This window comes from Tiliqua scincoides, chromosome 5 (assembly GCF_035046505.1).
Source record: "Tiliqua scincoides isolate rTilSci1 chromosome 5, rTilSci1.hap2, whole genome shotgun sequence".
Lineage (NCBI taxonomy): Eukaryota > Metazoa > Chordata > Lepidosauria > Squamata > Scincidae > Tiliqua > Tiliqua scincoides.
In genome coordinates, this window is record NC_089825.1 from 89,590,361 (window position 1) to 89,612,126 (window position 21,766).

At 47.4% G+C, this 21,766-nt stretch overlaps 1 protein-coding gene and 2 pseudogenes across 1 annotated transcript in view; all 3 read left to right on the forward strand.

The window, feature by feature from the left end:
• The first annotated feature begins 8,440 nt into the window (after positions 1 to 8,440).
• On the forward strand, positions 8,441 to 8,561 carry LOC136654547 (5S ribosomal RNA; annotated as a pseudogene).
• A 325-nt stretch (positions 8,562 to 8,886) lies between these two features.
• Positions 8,887 to 21,766, forward strand: part of NGFR (nerve growth factor receptor) — a 44,177-nt gene continuing 31,297 nt past the window's right edge. Inside the window, exon 1 of the mRNA XM_066628739.1 lies at positions 8,887 to 8,985. The gene's annotated coding sequence lies outside the window, so the exon portion shown is untranslated. The remainder of the gene's footprint in view (positions 8,986 to 21,766) is intronic.
• Positions 13,129 to 13,245, forward strand: LOC136655083 (5S ribosomal RNA; annotated as a pseudogene).

Consider the following 21,766-nt stretch of genomic DNA (forward strand, 5'->3'; position numbering starts at 1 on the left):
GCTTGGGTCATTGCTCTTGGGTGATATACAGGATGTTGCAACACTCTGGGACATACCATGCACCAAAATGGCAGTGTTGGGTGCTGGGTAGAGATTAGCTGATTTCCTGCGCAAGGAGTGGAAAAACACTCAATGCATGCAAGGACTATATAACGAACAGCCCAATCCTATCTAAACCCTCACGGGCAATGCAGTCGAAACACTGGAGCGTTTGATGCATTCTGCGTTGGGGGGGGGGCAGTCCTAGAGGCCTCCTCAATATAAGGCAACCTTTGTTCCCTTGCTTGGGGGTAAGTGTCCGCTGCTCAGATGGGTCTACTTGGACCTGCACCAGCAATTTTGCTGGCACAAGTCTGAGTAGACACAGGAAGGTGAATTGAGGCTGGGAAAGGGGATAGAATATTGGCAGCACTGCAACGACTGATACCTCTCTCTTCCTTGCCTCAACACACCTTGTCCCTGCCCTGGTCTCCACCTCGTTCCTCCCCCTGCCCTGTCCATTCCACCCACTCCTGTACTCTGCCGATTCCCTGTGCTGACTTACCAGCACTGGGGCTTTTCCTAGGGCAGCTGTCATGTGATTGCAGCTGCTCACCTATTGCAACAGCTGCCTGGCTGCATGGAATGGCATGTTACTTTTTGCAACTGCCTGTCAGGCATGCTGTGCTGCTGGAACGTGGGTTCTGGCAGTGCAGTGTGCCTGTAGGATTGGGCCCAAAGGGACGGACTCCACTCTGTTGCGGGAGGTGTCAGACACAACCAGATCAGAGGCGGTGAGTGCACCCTCATGCACTCTCAGTGGAGTGCTTCTCCGCTCAGTAGCAACAAACTCACCTAGCCAGTTAGTTGAAAGGGATGCAGGGAAATTGACTGCCCTGGCACCCATGCAAGGCAATCACTTCTGAGTTCTCCCCCAAAGTGTGGGGTGCTCGCTGCTGTGGTTTTGCACACCTATCTTTTTCCCGTTGGGGGCTCCGCAGAAGAGGAACGGGGTGCGCAAAGCCAGCAGCACCCTGCCCTCTAGGAAGAACCTGTAGGTGTCTGTGTGGAGCCTGCGGGTGTGCCAGGAAGGTCCTGTGCCTTCCTGGTGTGGCTCCCAGCGCACATGATCCTCAGGGTCCACTCAAGTTGTGCCTCTGTGTGCACGTGCAAGTGTGAATTGGGACATAACACCAGTGTAAGATCTATAACTGTCCGGTTGTTTAAGAAATAAAGTTCTTCTGCCTCAATCCAGTTCTGGTCTCTGTAGTCCTCTTCTAAAGATTCCTGTGCTGTAGAACAGGGCCTGATCACCTACTGGCTGAGCAGTCAAATGTATGACAGCAGGTAGACATAGAGGGGTTGGGCTTCACGGAGGCAGACAAAATCTTAGGCTGCACACCTGCCTTTAGGAGTGGTGGGTGCCCATTTTTTTCTGCTGCAGAGGAAGCCCTGCTTACCCCAGCTTTGCTTCAACAACAGATGCTCCACCGCCACATTGAATGCCTTTTTCTCTTTGCCTCCCCCCCCCCACTCTACATGTTGCAGGCAAGCTGCCCGCGTGGTGTACATACCATTGTCCCCCCCCCCGCTTCAAGCATCTTGTATGTTTATCTAATCCAGGGGTGTCCAAACATTTTGGCAGGAGGGCCACATCATCTCTCTGACACTGTGCCGGGGGCCGGGAAAGAAATAATTTACATTTCAAATTTGAATAAATTTACATAAATGAATTTATTAGAGATGGAACTTATATGAATGAAGGTCTTGAAGTAGCTCAAGGCCTATAAAAGGCCTTGCACAAAGCAAGGCCGGCCTTTCCTTTGCTGCCACTGCTGCATCACAGACGTGAAACAGCAAGTAGTGGAGAGAGCCCTCGTCCCACAGCTCAGGTGGGAGGTTGAACAGTCATCCTCACACTGAGAGCAGTTGCGTTGGGCCAGCACAGGCTCCAGCAAGTCTCTGGAGGCCAGAGGCTCATTGGAGACAGGGGGCATCCCGCGGGCCGGATTGGGAGCCCTTGAGGGCCGCAAGTGGCCCCTGGGCCGGGGTTTGGGCACCCCTGATCTAATCCAAGCTTTGTTCAGCACTTTCTATTATTGCTATTTTAAAGAAACCCAGCCTCTCAGGCACTCAAAAAGTCAAGCTCTCTGGCATTTGAGGGATGTATGCCTCCCTCCTTGTAATCTGGAAAATAGCCTTCTACCACAATCAGTTGGCAATTTGTTACATTTGATCCCCGGACTTCCTTATGAGGCAGCATACTCAGGGACGTTTCACATGGTCACCCATCCAGTCATGAAGCAGATTCAGACCTGCTTAACTACAAGCTGGATGAACCTTATACCCTCAGATTATATGCCAGGGAAACAGTGACTTCCTAGAATCCGCTAAGGGCAGCGCAATCCTAACTTGCCTAACTCCAGCGCAAATTTGGGACCAAAAGCAGCGCAGCCCGAGGCAAGGGGAAGCCTTTCCCCTTACCTTGGGCCATGCTGCAGTAGCCCCAATGGGTCTACTTGGATCTGTGCCACCTGACGAGGTGGTGCAGATCCAAGCAGAATGGAGCAGCCAGAGGCTGCTCCGCACCGCTCTGGAATGGAAGCTAGGATCTAGCATAACTGCTGGGTCCTGGCCCCACCTCCTGCTCCCCGCCCACCTGCCCCCGGTAACACTCATTGCCCACCCTTCCCCCACCCTGAAATGCCTCCTTCGCACCTCTTCTCTGCCCTCCCCATACGCCCCCAGGCCCCTGTGTTGGCCGAGCTCCGGGGCCTGCATTGGAGCGGGAAGGCTGGTGCACATCCATATGCCAAACTATCACCCTGGAAAGTGGTGCACTTTCCATGAAGTGAACCAATGAACTTGCATCGGCCTAAGTGAGGGCTAGGATTGCATCCTCAGCCTATCAAATTAGACAAAATCTAAGTGGGAGCCTTTGGGATACGGCTGGAAAGTGCCATGTACATGGGTGCAGGGGCAGCCTATCATTTAGGTAAGGTGAGGAGGGTTGCATCATCAGTGGAAGAGTGCAGGGAGGGGGGTGAGAGAGCAGCAGATTTGGTCCTTCACCCTGGGTTTGTGCTGCTGCTGCTTCTTTCCAGCTCCTGTGGATGCAACTTGCACTGATCTGCTTTTTGCCTGCTAAAAACTATTGGAAAGTGGATCACCTACCTCCTTACCTTGCTTCAGATGCGGTTTCTTCAAACATAGAAGTGTAGGACATCTGGCTTGATTTATAGGGACCATGTGGACAAAGGATGCACGCAGCCTCTGCGGCCTTCAGAAAGCCCTCTGGAGGCGACTGGAGTGTAGCTCCAGTCACCTTTAGAGGTGCAGGTGGGGCCTGAGTATGGCTCAGCGTGGGTCCAGGGGATAAGGGTATATCCATGGATACAGATCCACAGATATAGGATCTGCGAATATGGAGGCCCCACCTGTATAGCATGTAAGCACACAGCCACTTGTTGGCCAATGTGTTGCAGGGTTGATAATTTAGACCAGGGGTCTCCAAACCCCGGCCCGGGGGCCAGATGCAGCCCACAGCAAGCCTCTTTCTGGTCCGCCAACCTCTTGTCCCCTGAAAGCCTCTGGCCCACTCAACTGAACATGACCAGAACTGTGTTTTGATTGTGTCTGAAGGGTGTTCTGAGGGCCAGAGAGGTTGAATGAATGAGCCCATTCATTCATTTATTCACTTAAGAACATAAGAATATAAGAACAGCCCCACTGGATCAGGCCATAGGCCCATCTAGTCCAGCTTCCTGTATCTCACAGCGGCCCACCAAATGCCCCAGGGAGCACACCAAATAACAAGAGACCTCATCCTGGTGCCCTCCCTGGTGCCACTCATCTAAGTTCCATCTCTAATTTGTTTATTTAAATTTTATATTTAATTTTTTTTTCCGGCCCTCCACGCCACGTCAGATATTTGATGCAGCCCTCTGGCCAAAAAGTTTGGAGACCCCTGATTTAGACCCCTGATGCTGGTTTTCTTTTCACAAAATAAAAGCAGCTAGGGAGGCAAATTGGATAGGAGAAGCAAAGGGATGGGGAAAGGAGGGTTAACCCTTTCATCCCTGCAGCTTCTCCACTCCAAACTGAATTCTCCTCAAGCTGATTAACCCTCACCCCCCTATTCCCATAGGGCTCCATGGGCAGGCAAATGCACAATTAGAACCCTGCTGTGGGGAAAAAGTAGATGGAGGGAAAGGGTTATTTTTAGTGGAGACATTTCTGGTGGGGACAGCATTAAGTGTGCATGCACATGTCAGTACACCTGCTTTTCCACCCTACGTTAGCCCCCCGCCGCCCCCCCCAAAAAAACTGGTTTAAGCAACACAACAAAAACAAAACCCAAGCTGAGACTCTTGTATGCACAGTATGTCATTCGCCCCAGAAGATCTGCCCATGCAAAAGTGGTTCCTCCCCAAATGAGGGCCTCTGCTGATGCTCTCTGTGTTGGTTGCTATGCCATCTAAGCAGCTGGGTCGGCTGATCAGATTTGACTTGCCATGTTTTGGGAGGAGTGGAGGGGAAGTCAGAGACCTTGATTCAGAAGAGCAACAGTCTCATCTACTTTTCAAAAGTTTTGATGTTTGTAATACTTAGTAGGTGAGTTCATCACTCCCCTTCCCCGCCACAGGTGGTTCTAAGGTCATTCTTTGTTATGTTTTAAGCAGTTGTTCTCTAGCAATACCTCTGCTGTCATGGCTGCATTAATACACCTCCTGTGCGCCTATTGGATGGGAAAGAGATAAGAAATCTAGCCTGATGTAAGTGGATGGATGAATTAGGTAGATAGGTATTCAAGCCCCCGCACTGTCACAAATTTATTTTCTGCATTTAGACCCCACTATGGAACTCAGGGAGGTATGTGTGGTGCTCCTGAACAGCCCCCCACCCAGGCATCCAGACTCAGACCAGCTTAGTGTTAGCACAGCAGCTGTGTCACCTGTCCTTGCCCTTGGACCACTAGCTACATTTCCTCTATTTATTTATTTATCACATTTTTATACCGCCCTTCCTCCAAAGAGCTCAGGGTGGTGTCCATGGCCGCTCCCTTCACAACAACCCTGTGAGGTAGGTGAGGCTGAGAGAAAGTGACTGGCCCAAGGTCACCCAGGAAGCTTCATGGCTGAGGGGGGATTTGAACCTGGATCTTCCAGGTCTGAGTTTACCTCCCAAACCACTACACCACCCTGGCTCTCTAACAAATCGTTATGTTCCAGCCTGGATTCCTTAACTGTAAAACAGAAAAAAGCACAACCTACTTTACAGTGCCATCACAAGTAGGCATAAGATCTTTTCTGTACAGTATTTTTACTTATTCTTTAAAAAAATATTCATCCAAAAATTGTATAGGTTTTTTCCCCCTGTGAAACCTGTGTTTCTCAAAGTGTGCTCCTAGGAGTCCTGGGGCTCCCTGAGTCCCCTGCAAGGGCTCCGGGCTCCATGAGCACACCATTAATGGCCACTATCTATCCACTGCTTGGTTGCTTGCCTGACTCTCTTACCTCCTTTGTTCATTCCTGTCTTTCCTCATTTCCTTCCTGTTCCAGCTCTTCAGTGGTTTGCATCGTTGTGCCATTGTGGCACTCTGTACATGCGCCAGCACTCTGGGGCTCTCTGAGACTCTGCCCATATACTGGTGGGACTCCCTGAGACTCCTTTTAGGAGTGTAAATGACCTCAGAGTCCATAAGGTTTGATAACCTCCAATGTGGATGATTGTTCTCATGTCCAAACTAGGATATTCTAAAGAAGTTATTCTGAGAATCAAACGGATAAATTTATTGGAGAATGGTAGCTTAATGGGAGCTGGAGAGGGTTCAGAGGAGAGCGACGAGGACAATCAGAGGGCTGGAGAACAAGCCCTATGAGGAAAAGTTGAGGGAACTTGTTATGTTCAGCCTGGAGAAGAGAAGACTGAGAGGGGATATGATAGAGCTCTTCAAATACCTGAAGTGCTGTCATATGGCAGAAGGGACAAATTTGTTCTCAACTGCCTCTGAAAGTAGAACTAGATCCAATGGGTGCAAACTGCAAGAGATGAGATTCTGAGTGAACATCAGAAAAATATTCCTGATGGTAAGGGCGGTTCTGCAGTGGAACAGATTGCTGAGGGAGATGGTGGATTATCTTTCATTGGAAAGCTTCAAGCAGAGGCTTGACAAGCACTTGTTGGAGATGCTCTAGAACAGGGGTGTCCAAAGTTTTTGGCAGGAGGGCCACATCAGCTCTCTGACACTGTGTCGGGGGCCGGGGGAAAAAAGAATTAATTTACATTTAAAATTTGAATAAATTTACATAAGTTTACATAAATGAATATATTAAAGATGAACTTATATAAACAAATGGAGGTCTTGCAATAGCTCAATGCCTATAAAAGACCTTGCACAAAGCAAGGCTGGCCTTTCCTTTGCTGCCGCTGCTGCATCACAGACGTGAAACAACAAGCAGTGGAGGGAGCTCTCATCCCACAGCTCACATGAGAGGTCAAACAGTCACCCTCACGCTGAGAGCAGTTGCGTTGGGCCAGTGCGGGCTTCAACAAATCTCTGGAGGGCCAGAGGCTCATTGGAGACTGGAGGCTCCCAGAGGGCCGCATTAAGAGGCCTCGAGGGCCACAAGTGGCCCCAGGGCCGGGGTTTGAGCACCTCTGCTCTAGAACATGGGTCTCCAAACCCTGGCCTGTGGGCCAGGTGTGGCCCGCGGCCAGCCTCAATCCGGCCCATGGCCAGCCCCTTGTCCCCTGAAAGCCTCTGGCCCACTTGGCCGAACATGACCAGAACTGTGCTCTGGTTGCATCTGGAGGGTGTTCTAAGGGCCAGAGAATTTGAATGAATGAGCCCATTCATTCATTTATTCACTCATCTAAGTTCCATCTTTAATTTATTTATATAAATTTTATATTAAAAAATTTTTTTTTCCAGCCCTCAACACCGTGCCAGATATTTGATGCGGCCCTCTGGCCAAAATGTTTGGAGACCCCTGCTCTAGACCAGTGGGACTCAAACTTTGAGGGAGCTTTACTCCCTCGGTAAGTCTTTGTAGGGGAGGGGCTAGGGCAGCAACGCGATCCCCAGGATCGAGCTGCTAAGGGGGTGCGAGGGGGGGCGCTTGTCACTTACTTTTAGAAGGCAGGGCTGCAGCAGGCTGCAGGAGGTGCGGGGAGCCCTGCGCAGCCCAGCACAGTGCTCCCCGAGGCTTGGAACTTTCCCTGAAAGCACTTCTGTTTTGCAGGAGGCGCTTTGCACCCGCTTTCAGGGAAAGTTCCAAGCCTTGGGGAGTGCCATGCAGGGCTGCGCAGGGCTCCCCGCGCCTCCTGCAACCTGCTGCAGCCCTGCCTTCTAAAAGTAAGTGACAAGCACCCCCCCAAACGGACGCGATCCTGGGGATCGCTTCCCTACCTCTCCCCTTCCCCCGCCCCTTAAAGGACAGGGGAAGCTTTACACTAACTGGTGGGTCGCAACCCACCAGTTTGAGAACCACTGCTCTAGAAGGATTTCTTGCTACACACAGGGGTTGGACTAGATGACCTTTTTGGTCCCTTCCAACTCTATGTTTTTATGATCCTATGAATTACCCAAGGGTAATAATAATCTACCATTTTTCAATAAATTTATTTCAGTTTCATAATGTAAAGAAAAACTTGTCATTTTATCATGTTTCTTAATGTTGTGTATTACTTAATGCTTACATAAGCTATATGCTTTATAAAAAGTCATCTTTCCAGTAGAAATGGTTTATTTTTCATCTTTTAAAAAAATACTTTTGTTCATTTTTTCCTTTCTGTTTCGTTGCATTTGATTGTGTTTGGGAGCCACCTTGAGTTTTCATCTGTTTGGACAGGCAGCATAGAAATTGCTTAATGCACACTCCAGTTGCTGTACAACTAACCATGTTTAAAAATTATAATATCTAGCCATGCTTCGGTATTTTACTCTTGAGGGACTGCCTGGGGGGTACTGTGAGCAAAGTAGAGAGTGAACGACACACTTATTATTCCCATTTTTACTTCCTCCCTCTTCCTTTTATAATATCTAGATTGTAAGGCCCCAATCCTATCTTCCACTACCAGCACTGACACAGCCACACCAAAAAAGATGTGTACTGCATCCAGTGGGAGGGGGGACCCAAGGGCAAATAGGGGATCAGTAAAAAAATACTTTTATCTACCTCTGTATAAGCCCTGGGGTCACCTATTGGTTTTCTCAGATATATGGTGGCATTCAACTCAGGAAAGAAAACGGGTGGCTGGTTTTAAAAAGAGGGCATAGGATCCAGCATGCACCTTTGCCATCAGATTCACCCCCTCTCACCTCCTCCCCATCCCTGATTCCTCTCACAGAATGCCTTGATCCTTCACCTTTCCATTCACAATTCACCCCCGCTGCTGAATTACCAGCACTGGAGGCTTCAGAAAGGCCCCTGCTGCATGGCCAGCACCACTTGCTGTTTCCAGCAGTGCACTGTTACCCTGCACGTGCCCAATCTTGTCTGATCTTGGAAGCTAAGCAGGGTCAGGCCTGGTTAGTACTTGGATGGGAGACTGCCCGGGAATACCGGGTGCTGTAGGCTTATGCCATAGTCTTTCCAGACTGAAGGTTGCCAACCACTGTAGCATTGCATTTTGTGATGCTGTAAGTCAAGCTGAAATGTAAGTTCCTCAGAGTAGGGACCTGCCCCTTCATTCCTTGCCAAAGATCATCTACGCATATATAAAAAATAAATACTAAGTGCCTGATGCCTGACAGGCATCTCCATGTTCCTGCATCAACTCTTTGATTGCTGTACAATACAATAAAATAAAAAAAACTCTTCAATGATTGTGACACCCTTCGTTCTGCTTTCCTCCTGCCACAGGGTTCAGTATGGGCCAGGGAAAAGTGCCTCACCGGAAAATACACCAGCACTGGGGAATGCTGCAGAGCCTGTAACCTTGGGGAAGGGGTTGTCCAGCCCTGTGGGATAAACCAAACCGTCTGCGAGCCGTGCCTGGACAGTAAGTAATGTGCGCTCTTCATTGGGCTCCTCTGGAGAATGTGAAGAACATCATTACATGTGTAGAGAAAATCAGTTATCCCCATCCCCATTTCTCCCAGAGTTTTGAATCACATGGTCTTGTTTTTGAAGTGGAATCCACACATTAGGGATGCTTCCCTGTCCTGTTTTTTTATTACTGAATTCTGTAGACAGTGCTACACACGTGCCGTTTAGGGCAGCTTTCAGTCCTGCAGATCTTCTCCCCTCCTCTACATCACTGATTGTTGCGCAAGTGGGCACTGATAAAATGTTGGGGGGAAAAACAATCTTGTTGTGAGTGTATGATTGGTTGGCTCAAGATTCTTTTGGCATCTTACCAAAGCTTGGGAACGCATGTGCTCATCAGTTGAATATGACACGGACAGAATCTTGATGCAATTATATGTATGGCCTCATAAAAACATCTTGTCCTCCTGCTTTTTTTTTTGGGTCTCAAGATGAACATGCACACTAGTTCCTAGAGGAAGAAATGACGTCAAGGAGAAGAAGGAATCACCAAAAGCTCCAATTCTGGACTTAATTTTAGAAATGCTTGTAATTAAAATGAAATGTAAGAAGGGTGGAATGCAGAGAACAGTGAATCCGCTTGACTATAAAAGAATGAGACAGATCATTCATTCATCTCTAGTTTGACACCAGAATGCAAAAGCTGTCCTAGAAGGGTTGATCAGCAATTCCCACGAGGCAGATCAGCACAAGAATTGTGTATCTGCTTGAATGTAGGACCTGCTCCACTCTCAATTACTATACCCGACAGTGTGATGTAGTGGACAATATAATGTCCGTATTTGGACCCAGGCAGGCCTGGGTTCAAATTTCTGCTCACAGAGCCATCCCATTCATAGGGTCTACTGAGGCAGTCACCTCAGACAGCAGATTGGCAGGGGTGCCCACCCACCCTCACCTTCACTGCTCCTCCCATTCCCTGACCTGGAACAGAGCGGAAGAGGAAGTGTGTGGAGGAGAGTGGTGGACTAGAGTGTTGAAGGTGCTCTAACCCGTTCCGCTTTCCGTCACGCTTCTCTTCCACTCTGTATCCTCCTTCCTTTTCAAGTCCAGGGGGTGGGGAGGTGCACAGGCAGATGTATCGCAAGGTAAGAGAAGGCAGCATTTGCTACACTGCTTCAGGTGGCAGTCGATCTTGGGCTGGCCCTGCCCTCTCAGCTGCAAAGCTCATTCAGGACATCCACTCAAAGGATACTCTCTTTGCCACAACCAACCTCTTGGGGTTGTTGTGAACCTAAAACATGACTTCTTGGATGACTGGTAGGATACAAATAAATCAATACATGGAAATGAAAGCTGAAACCTTCTATTACTTTTAAGCCTGGTTCACAAAAGCAACACAAGCAGAAAAAAAGAGGTTTTGGAGAATCTCCAAGGGCAGCAAGTTCCATAGTCATCTCAGTCCTTTTGAGCTGATCTTTCTTTCTTTAAATCTGTACATGAATTTGGGGTTTTACATCTGGAGGGAAGGATGGTGGAAAAATACTGGCTCCTGATTGTCTCCAAAGACAGATAGATGGGAGGACACTAAATGCAAGAACATAGAGGGGAGACCTCAAAGATGCACAGAGGAAGGGTCAGTGGTGTTGCCAGCACAGGTGCCACCTGGGGCAGGTGTAACCCCTGTGCAGCGTGACACCCCCCCCCAACAGTGCATGATACCCCCATACTCACTGGAAGCGATGCACCTAGAAGTGATTTGGCTCTGATGCAATGACATCATTGCACCACTGTGTGAACCCACAAGTTGCTTCCAGAGTGGCCATTTCTGGCCATTCAGCGCCTTGAGCGGGAGGGCCCATCTGTCGCCAAATGTAGCAAGGTCTTCTGCTTGGCGGGGGCTCAGTTGGTGTGACCGTCAACCCCCCAGGCTGTGTCACCCGTGCTGTACCACCCCTGCACCCCACTTGCTGTGCCCAACACAGTCCCAATCAGTGGGGCAACAGATTTAATCCTTTCAAAAAAAAGGACAAAAATACTTTCTGCACTATCCCAAAGTAACTCTGGAGTTTACTGCCTCTCCCTCCATTGTTGTCGTGTCTCTTTAACCCTCTCTCCTGCTTCAACATTTCCACTCCTTCAGTTATGTTGATAACATTAAAATTCTCTTTCTGATTCCAAAATTAGTGGATCAGAGGTTTAGGGCCAAGCATGCAAGCTGAGCAATGGATTGTGTTGAGAGGCCTGATGTATTGCAACTGCTGAACTGGAATTGTCTATGATCAGAGCCCACAAGAATATGGGGAAGCAGCCAAGGTGACCAGATACGATGGAGGACAGAGTGCCTATATCTTTAACCATTGCACAGATGAGGGAAGTTTGGCAGGTGCAGCTCAACATGGAAGGGTTTAAAAAGTTGCACCTGCCAAAATTTCTATACAGTCATTAAAGGTATAGGCACTCTGTCTTCCATTGTATCTGGTCACTCTGGAAGCGGCAGATGTCATGCTGCAATGCCTGGAAAGACAAAAAATGCCTCCCTAGCTCTAAGAAGCGTGAATTGCGCCTGGCCAGGAGAAGGATGGGTGGGAGAGACCTCAGGTCTGTTCTGCTGCTTGCAACTTTGGTTAAAAATAACTAAAAATAACCTTCCCATGCAAAATCAATGGCTGCTACTTAACCTCGCAGAGAATGGCAGCTGAGATGCTGGGTATCGAATACCAGGCTGATAAACTGACCTTGGAAGAGTTGCTGTATTGGCATTTGGCAAGGTAGAAAACAGAGAAGGGCTGGCTGTTTTGTCCTAGAATTTTCACTCAGGGATCCTGCAAAACTTTTGTTGTGTCCCAAGTGCACGCCGAGGTAACAGGGAAGGGTTTCCCTGAAGGCAGAGTCATTCACCGGAGCCTTGTCCCCAACCGGCTCTGCAATCTTCAGTAGTTCTTGTCGTTTTTAATTTCTTTTACACCCCAGCGTGCTGTCAGAAACGTATACAAACCTAAGATGGCAGCAGCCGCTGGGGGATTTCAGCTGAAAGCTGACTCCGGATAGGGAGAAATCAATACACAGGAATAAGCACAGCAATGATGAGAGACAAGACCAACTTCCAGATGAGTCAGTTCCTCAAGAACCAACCCAGGACATTGGTGGGATCGGAAGCATAATCAGGAGTGCTTAAACCTCCAATCGCTTGCACAGTTCATGCTTCATCCCTCTATCCTGCCTCGACTAGCACTCTACTTCTAGATTTCTTGGTGCAAAAGTTACTACCTCATTAAATAGTTCTTGTCTTCACTGAGCTGTTCCTTACGTTTATTTGTACAAATATCTTCTAATAATCCACTGCCCTCCTCTGCTAGCAAAGGGATTATGAAAAAAATCATGTCCATCAGTAATATTTCATATTTATCTAAAATATTTCAGGTCTCTAGAGTGCGTCGCATACATTACCTTGAGCATCCTTACAACAACCCAGTAAGGTAGAGCAAAATAGCTGCAGACTGGGGAGGCGTGGTTATGATGACGAAGTAGTGACTTCCTTATGATTATCTAACTCATGGCTGAAGCAGAATTTGAACCGGGGACTTTCTGGCTCACATACCATATTCTTAACAGCTAGTCTACATATAAAGAGCACCGATGAAACACTATTTTGTTGGTGTTTTCAAAAGTGCACAACTTTTTTTTTCCTTTGCAATCCCTTGACACAATATACAAAGTTTACATCCCCCCCCACACCATGCAGAAGTGGGGACAGGAAAGTTGCACATCTCAGCAGTTATTGTGGGGGCACACCGCTAAAGTGCACATATTTTGTTAAGGGGAAAAAGTTCAGGTTTATTTCACCATTGCTCTAATCGTCGACTGAGAAGTACAAGGAAGTATGCAAGCTTCTCTTCTTTTATCCCCCTCACAACAACCCTGAAGAGTAGACTAGACTGAGAAGCAAGGGATTGGTCCAAGGTCAGGCCGTAGACTTAATGGTTGAGTTCAACCCTCTGTCCACTATGGTGCAGTATGTGGGGCAGGTCTTAGGAGTTGCGAGGCCTAATTGGAAACATTTTTTTGCCGGGCCCCAGGTTCACAGCCAAGATCTGTAGAATCTTAGAGATATAAATCAAATTTATTATAGGCTTTATACCTTTGTGGTAGAATGGAAAGCAACTGTTACCCTGCACATGCCTGATCTTGTCTGATCTCAGAAGCTAAGCAGGGTCAGGCCTGGTTAGTACTTGGATGGGAGACCGCCTGGGAATACCGGGTGCTGTAGGCTTATACCATAGTCTTTCGACACTGAAGGTTGCCAACTAACCAGAATGGAAAGCATTCAAAATCTGCTCCTAAAAAGTGCATGTGAGTTAATGGACCAGATGGATCCAAGCATATTTTAATATAAAATGGTATACAAAAGTAGATTATCCTAGTGCAGGAGCCCCTTAGGCGCAGGGATCAATTGGTGCAACTGGTTTTTAGCTGGCCCTGACAGTATGAGATGCACACCTGCAAAGACAAGAAAAATGAAAGCATACCAAATGGCAATGATGGCCTCTGGTATAGTTGCCACCTTATGCCCTGATCTGGCAACTAAAATAGACATGCAACAGCACATTTTCACCAGAGGGGTTGGTGTGTTGAGTTTGCCATAGCTTGCTGCACTGGGCTGGCAGGTGGTGTTGGCGGAAATGAAGTCACTGCATCAAATCACAGAGTCATACACGCTTCACACCATCAGCTTGACCTCATAAGGATTGCTGTGCAGCTATCCCAAGCTTGTTCTGTGGGACACACTCCCTCCCACTCTATCCTCAAATTCCAGGCTGTGACTAGATGGAGACATTTCTTTCCCCATCTGGGATATCTATTTGGAGCAATGGGTGGGAGGAGGTTTTATGACCGGCAGATTTATGATTGGTTTACAACCTCGAACCGCCACAGCATGGATGTAAGTCTAACTTGATTAATCAGCCTGTGGGTGGCTGTGGGCATAAACACATGTGCTCCTGTTTTAGGTTACTGTGCTCACATCTGACCTTGTGATGTCCTGATGCGCCTGTGCTCCCAAGCTATTCCCATGCAGGCTGGCTGTTCCAGCTGCTGGGTTGCAGCATGGGAAGCCTTTGGCTATGGGAAGTCTGCTTTGGAGTTGGCAGAACCGAACCCTCAGCAGAGTTGAGGGACTCACAGGCCAATCCTGAGCTGCCCAGAGCACTGGGCTGCTGCGGTGCCAAAATGGCAGCCGTGGCATCCAACGTGCCCTGGGCAGCCACTGCCGCCTCCTCAGGAGAAGGGGACTTTCGTCCCCTTCCCCTGCATAAGGAAAGTAGCCCCGCACTGGGGGTACTCGATTCTGCACCCATTATCAACTGGAAACTGAGTAACAGAGTTCTGTGTTGAGCTGAGACATTCAACACAGGGCTCTGGATTTGGCATAGCCGAGCTTATCTCCTTTCTGGGTGGCTCAGCTCAGCTGTTGTCTCTCTTCCAACAAACTTAAATCTAACGCCTTTTGTTGGCCTTGAATCCAAAGTGGAAGGAAATCTTCAAAAGGCAGGTGTGGCTCTGTGTGTGATGATTGAGCTCCCTTTGCTCCCTGCTTCCCCCCCCCATGTATTTCCCCTACGGAACACCTCCATGTAAGACTCAGGTGGCTTCCCCGAGCACCTTTGAAATCATTGCCATTGCAGAAAGCTTGCATAGTCAAAGGGACAGATGGTTTGTGGATTGCTTGTTTTCACTGTCTGAGTCCACCAAGAACAATAGCCCCTAACCAGCCCATCTGCTGGGATTGGTATGTACCAGCTGATTGGCCATCCATGCTCACCTGATTAGCTCAGAGGGCATGTAGAGATGCCCAGGTGATCATAGCCCATGCCACTGCTTCGGACCCCATTTCCAGGTTGGTTGGATCCTTGGTGCCCCCCCCCCCCCAATTGATGGCCAAAGTACTGATGGCTGTGAAATGATTTATTCATCCCTCTCCTTAGTATCCATCATCACGTGGAGCCTGGCTTGAGTGGCCTTCTGAATGGAGTGCCTTGTATTTCAAGCTGCAGCTGCAGGTGTGCCCATGCGGCTCATCCATCTTCCTTCCCTGTGCATGCTGCCTCCTTCCTGCCCCCCTGCACCACTCTAATGGCTCCCATCAATCATTTAGTATGATGTACAGAATTGCCCAGGTTAATGGGAGCTGTTTGCTCTGATGATGGAGCAGAAGCTGACTGGCAAACCATGCTGCTGCCTGGGACGCAAGACAAGAGGGCTTCAGCAGGATGCTCAGGGAGACCGGTGGAATTTGTTGTGCTACAGTGGGGTTAGAGGCAACAGCATCAACAAGGATGCTGTTAAATATTTTTAGCACGATGATGTCCTAGAATCAAAGCATGGCTCCAGCTCAGGGGGATTACAATGTAAAATGGATAAAAGCAGGGGTGCCCAAACCCTGGCCCTGGAGTCACTTGCAGAGCTTGAGGCCTCTCAATGTGGCCCTCAGGGAGCCCCCAGTCTCCCATGAGCCTCTGGCCCTCTGGAGATTTGTTGGAGCCCGCACTGGCCTGATGCAACTGCTCTCAGCATGAGGGTGACTGTTTGACCTCTAGTGTGAGCTGTGGGATGAGGGCTCCCTCCACTGCTTGCTGTTTCACATCTGTGATGCAGTAGCAGCCGCAAAGGAAAGGCTGGTTTGCTTTGTGCTAGGCCTTGAGCTATTGCAAGACCTTCATTCATTCATATAAGTTAATCTTTAATATATTCATTTATGCAAACTTATGTAAATTTATTCAAATTTTAAATGTAAATTAATTATTTTTTTTCCTGGCCCCTGACACAATGTCAGAGAGATGATGTGGCCCTCCTGCCAAAAACTTTGGACACCCCTGAATAAAAGAGATGGAGATTCTTTTACCAAGGATGTCTATTTCTCTCTTTTATGGCCTCTGCCTCAGACAAACCACTGTGCCTATTTTTGCTCTTTTAGCTTTTCCCCATCATGACACTCAAGGCTGCTTACATGGGGTTCCCAGGTGACCTCCATGCAGGCATTGACTGGATCTAGTGTGCATCATGTACTCTCAGATGCTAGATGTTGGTAGAGCTGCTCCATCATTCTTTGGGGTTCATCAGCTCCCTTGCCAGGATCTCCAAAACTTAGGGCACAATCCTAACCAGGTCTACTCAGAAGTAAGCCCGATTTTGTTCAATCGGGCTTACTCTCAGGAAACTGTGGTTAGGATTGTAGCCTTAGTCCCCTAGGCAGCTGGGCAGATGTGTAATGCTTCTGCTTCCCATGAGTGCAAATGCACATGCTTGAACTCATGAGGCCTCATCAGGGTGTCCAGATACAATGGCAAACAGAGTGCCTATACCTTTAACCATTTATAGAAGAGGGAATTTTGGCAGGTGCATCTTTTAAAACCCTTCCATGTTAAACTGCACCTGCCAAATTCCCCTATACAGTGGTTAAAGGTATAGGCACTGTGTCCTCCATTGTTTCTGGTCACCCTGGGCCCTGTGTAATTCACAGTTTGCCATATAACTCATGGCAGCTGTGGAGGACTTGTTTGCAACAACTGGTAACAGCAGAAGCCCAGTTACCTTTTTCAAATGTAGCCTTTAACCCAACAAACATAAATAATAATAATAATAACTTTATTTTTACCCCGCCTTTCTCCCCGAAGGGACTCAAGGCGGCTTACAACAGATTAAAAACATAATTTAAAACAAATAAAAACATATTAACACATATCATAAAAAACAGCAGTCAGAATAAAAAATAGGTAAAAAGAGCATAGAGCAGCAGCAAGTCATAAAAGAATCAGGCCTGTAAAAAATATTAAAAGATGTTAAAAAGGCTGAGAACTCAGAAGGCTTGTTTAAACAGAAGGGTCTTCAGGCCTCACCAAAAGGTCTCAAGAGAGGGAGCCATTCTTAAGTCAAGGGGAAGGGAGTTCCATAACGTTGGTGCCACTACTGAGAAGGCCCTATTTCTTGCCGCCGCCCACGTACCTCCTTAGGCGGCAGCACTTGTAAAAAGGCCTTCTCTGATGACCTAAGAGGACGAGCCGGATTGTATGGCCAATCTATTGCAAACATCAGTTCTGGCCAATCTATTGCAGAGCTCACCAATACAGCAAAGTGGGTACAACCTTTGACAATGTGTAATCATGGCAGCTGAGGGGATGACCATGCAGGCAATGATCCTTGCTGTGAAGATAGTACCATCACAGATGTGTCCCCATTTTAATCTGTGAAGTATTGGTGGGTGTGTAGACAAGAAGAGGGGCCACACTGGAGGAAGGATGAGCAAAGTGATGTAGGGGAGGCTCAGGCAAGAGTTTATTAAAGAAGCAGGTCTTGCTTAAAGGAGCAGACAGAGTCTCAAAAAGGGGAAACTATGCCAGGAGGCATAGGAGGTAATAAGGCAGACAGCATGGAGTTGGAGTGGAGACAGCAGTGGGAGAAGGAGGCAAAGTGCCAGCAGACCAGCCTGTGCGGAACTGTGGGTCAAACTGTATGAGATGCTAAGTCTGTCATTAATTGGAAGGAAGCCAGAAGTGTCTCTTGGATATAAGAGAGCAACTATGGGGGCATGATCCTGCTTGGGGCTGTGGCTTATGGGGAGGAGAGGTCAACACTTTCCTCCATACCATTTTCTTGCCAAAAATCAAACCCCCCCCCCACCAAGCAGCTTCTTGACCCCCAAATAATGATTAAATAGCCACTTTTGGGGGAACAAAATAGCTGCTGTGGGAGGAGGTGAGTTTCAGAGGGAAAATGGCACAAGGGGGAAATATAAAACAATAACAACAACAAACTCCCCATGATTCCATACCAGATCACACCCCCATCTGTAACTTCTTTATATTGCTTCTAGTTTATTTCTGATATTCAGCCCATCAATTAATTGCTTAACTATGTAGTAGAAGGAACGACAAAGTTCAACAGAAAAGGACAGAGGGAGGGGGGATTTTTAATTTAACATGAGGACAAGAAATTTGAAGTTTGTATCTTCATCTATGAAACCAAATTTGGGTGTCTTTATTACTGAGTTCCAAGAAATAATTGCAAATCCTAAATATTCATTTCCATTGTCTTCTCTGTGTGTTGATTGTGGATGCTTTTTGACAAACAGAACCAGTTCTTCTGCTGCAAATTTTTCCAGGTGCTCTCTCTTGGTATAAGCCTGACAGGTTAAGGACCTATGAAGAGAGGTGAATGACAGGTGAGAAGGGCCCAGATGAATTCAACAGCAGTGCTTTGAGGAGGGAAAATTATTACAGCTGGAGAGAAGTCCAGTAAAGAGGAGATGACAGGAACTGAGATGATCAGAGGACAATCAGATGAAGTTAGGAAAAGACAAATTTTGGAGATGATGAAAAGGAAGCAAACTTAGTTATAATGCAAGAAGCCTAATTTCTTATGGAAAACCTCTAGCTCAGTGTTTCCAAAATGTCTTAGCACCATAACCCACTTCTGGTCTCCCTTCCAGTTCAAAAAGGGCTCCGCCCCTCTCCTGCCCCCTTGCCACCTCTCTGTGCTCCACCCTCCCCTGTTGCCCACCATGGGAAAAGACCAGCCGCTGCTAGGCTGTGCAGCTGCTCTGGTGTACGCCACACTGCTTCATGATGTTACCCGGCTCCAAGAGCCACAGGGCCTGGCAACGCAACTGGATGTGTGCCTGACCTCACCTCTCCATCCTGCCCACCAAGTCAGTAAAAACGTCTTTAAACCCATCAAAAGTGGAAGACCTACCAGGAGGCAGTGCAAATATTAGAAAAGAAGGGAATAAAAAGTAAGTTTTTATTTGCCTGAGAATCTGGAGATTTCAGAGAATCTGGAGATTACAGAGGAATCTTTTCATCTCTGTTTTGGGTTTATTGCTTTTAAACTAGAATTATCTGGGAACTGGGATAAACAGTGAGGTAGCCAAGTTTTTCCATGACACAAAACTATTCAGGGTGGTAAAAATCAAAGCAGATGGTGAAGTGCTCCAAAAGGATCTCTCCAAACTGGTTGAATGGGCAACCAAATGGCAAATGCAGTTCAGTGTCAATAAGAAGTGCAAAGTGATGCATATTGAGGCAAATATTCCAACTTCACGTATACACTGATGGGGTCTGAGTTATCAGTGATGAACCAGAGAAGATCCTGGAGGCAGCTGGCAGGTAATACAATGAGTAACAGGATACTGGACTAGATGCCTGTGGCTTGATCCTGTGGGGCTTTTCTCAGGTTCTTATGCTCATGGACAGTGCAACTTATCTCAAATAACATTCAACTCTCTCAGCAACCATTGTCTGTTTTTTATTTATTTCACATTTTTATACCGCCCTTCCTCCAAAGAGCTCAGGGCGGTTTACACAGCTGCTCCTCCCCTCCTTCTTGTTCTCACAACAACCCTGTGAAGTAGGTGAGGCTGAGAGAAAGTGACTGGCCCAAGGTCACCCAGGAAGCTTTGTGGTTGAGGGGAGATTTGAACTTGGATCATCCAGGTCTAAGTCCACCTCCCAAACCACTACACCACCCTGGCTCTCAGTCTCAGTCTGTCTCCAGTTCAAGAGCTGCTTTCTGGTAACTGAGATGCAAGGACAAACTAGGGCCCTGTCCTAGAACTCAGCACCTCAGTGAAAATGGACAAGGTGGGTTTTACAAGAGTTTGACTGGTAGATGAACAGAGTACAAGTCAGTTAAGATTAGAGTTTACAGAGCAGGCGCCAACATGCCAGCATGAAATGTGTGCAATGTAATTGCTTTTTAACTTCATTTATTGATGCGACTGGCATCAATGCGACTGGCATCAATGCAAACATGAACACTCCTTAACTGCATTTAGTGTAATTTAATATAATTCACATTTATAGTTTGTTTTAATTAGGTCTGAGGGAGAACTGATTGAAAGGTTGGATCCTGTAAAGGCCAGTGGGAACTTCTAAGTTTTTGGGTGGACTAGGGTTGCCAGCTTAAGAACTACAAAACAGTTCCTGTGCAAAGAGCTGTGTTAATGCTAACTGCTTTGGAGACACGCACAACTTTGGGGGGTGGGTCTAGCATTCTGCTTTCCACAGCAGGCGGTCAGATGCCACCAGGAAGCCCACAAGCCAGACAAGAAGGCAATGCCCCTCTTGCTCTTCCTTCCATGCAATAGTCCCAGAACATGACCTGACGGCAGATGATACAGCCATCTTGCTGAAGATCCAGGTCTGGTCAGTGCCTAGGAGATCACCTCAAAATGGCATTATGGGAAGGTCTAAACTTCCCCTCCCTGTGTGTCATTGTCCTGATGAGAAGAACCCCCCTGATGTGCATAGTGCTGTGGTTTCCGAACTATGAGCCGTGGCTTCCTGGGGAGCCATTTAAACCTTGCGAAAAACCTGCCACTCTCTATAATGTATAGGATTGTAGCCTTAATGGAGAGCTGTGGCCAACGGCCCAGTAGGTTAAGGGAGCCACCAGTGAAAAAAGTTTGGGAATCACTGGTTTCATGTTTTGGGAGTTGAGCGTAGACCTGGAAGAGCCAGGTTCAAATCCCTGCTCAACCATGAAGCTTCCTGGGTAACCTTGAGCCAGTCCCTATCAGTCTCACCTACGTCACAGGATTGTTGTGAGGGAACAAAAGGAGGGAACCATGTACACCAGTATTAATATGTGAAAAATAAATAAACGAGGCACTTTCAGTAATCAGCATGCCTTTTACCACGCACATTTTTGCACCTGTGATTTCACTTCTCTATGGTGTACACACATACATATTTTTCCTGTCCTATCTGGCCAAATAGATTCTTGAAATAATACCCTAAACTACAAAACTTGAAGACTGGAGGCAAAAGTGTTCACACTGTAAGCATCAATTCCTTTTTCAAACAGTCTTGAACGCTCTGGAAAAAAACAAGCCCCTCTCTACATCCTTAGCATAGGCAAAAAGCAGAGATCTTGTCACATTAGGATGATGCTGGGGAGGCCCTCTTATCTGGGTCCCTAATTATTCCCACAGCAAGACATCTGAGGAAGCTGTCTCACATCACCCAGATCTACGGGAACTCTCCCTTTCAAGGCTCAAATCCCATTTCCCGGCGTGAATTATTATTCTGCTGAATAATTAACGAGGCTTCCCAAAATAAACTCCCCTAGAATCTAACTGCTTTTCAGAAGAAGGGTGGCGGAGCCTTCCCCTGTAAAGGGGGAAAGCCCTGCATTGAGAAAGATCACAAAATACGTCACCCTATGTCCATGATTTTCAACCAGTGGGCCGCGGCACATCGGTGTGCTGCAAACAGTCTGCAAATGTGCTGCAAGAGTTTGGGGGAAGGTCATTTATTAGTAAGGCCATTTGGGGGGGTGAGCCCCCACCAGCAGTATGGCGTGCCTTCTCAATTGTCAAAAAACTGATGGTGTGCCTTGACAATTTTAGTGCCTTGTCAGTGCGCCATGAGCTGAAAAGGGTTGGAAATTGGTGCCTTATGTGCTGCTATTTAATGCTTTTGTGACTTTCTGGAAATTTCCCAGTTCTGTTCCCCCGGCTGGTACAGGAGCTCAGCCTTCAGCCTGTACTGGCCTTCTTTTATCCAAAGCAGTGTTTCTCAAACTATGGGTCTGGACCCACTAGGTGGGTCCCCATTTATTTCAATATTTTATTTTTAATATATTAGACTTCTTGATACTACTGTGGTATGCGACTGCATTTGGGGAAATGTTACAGACCTGTACTTTCAACAAGCTACTATGTCTATTCTTTTAACAATGATAGTTAATGGGACTTACTCCTGGGTAAGTGTGGGTAGGATTGCAGCCTAGGACTGTTA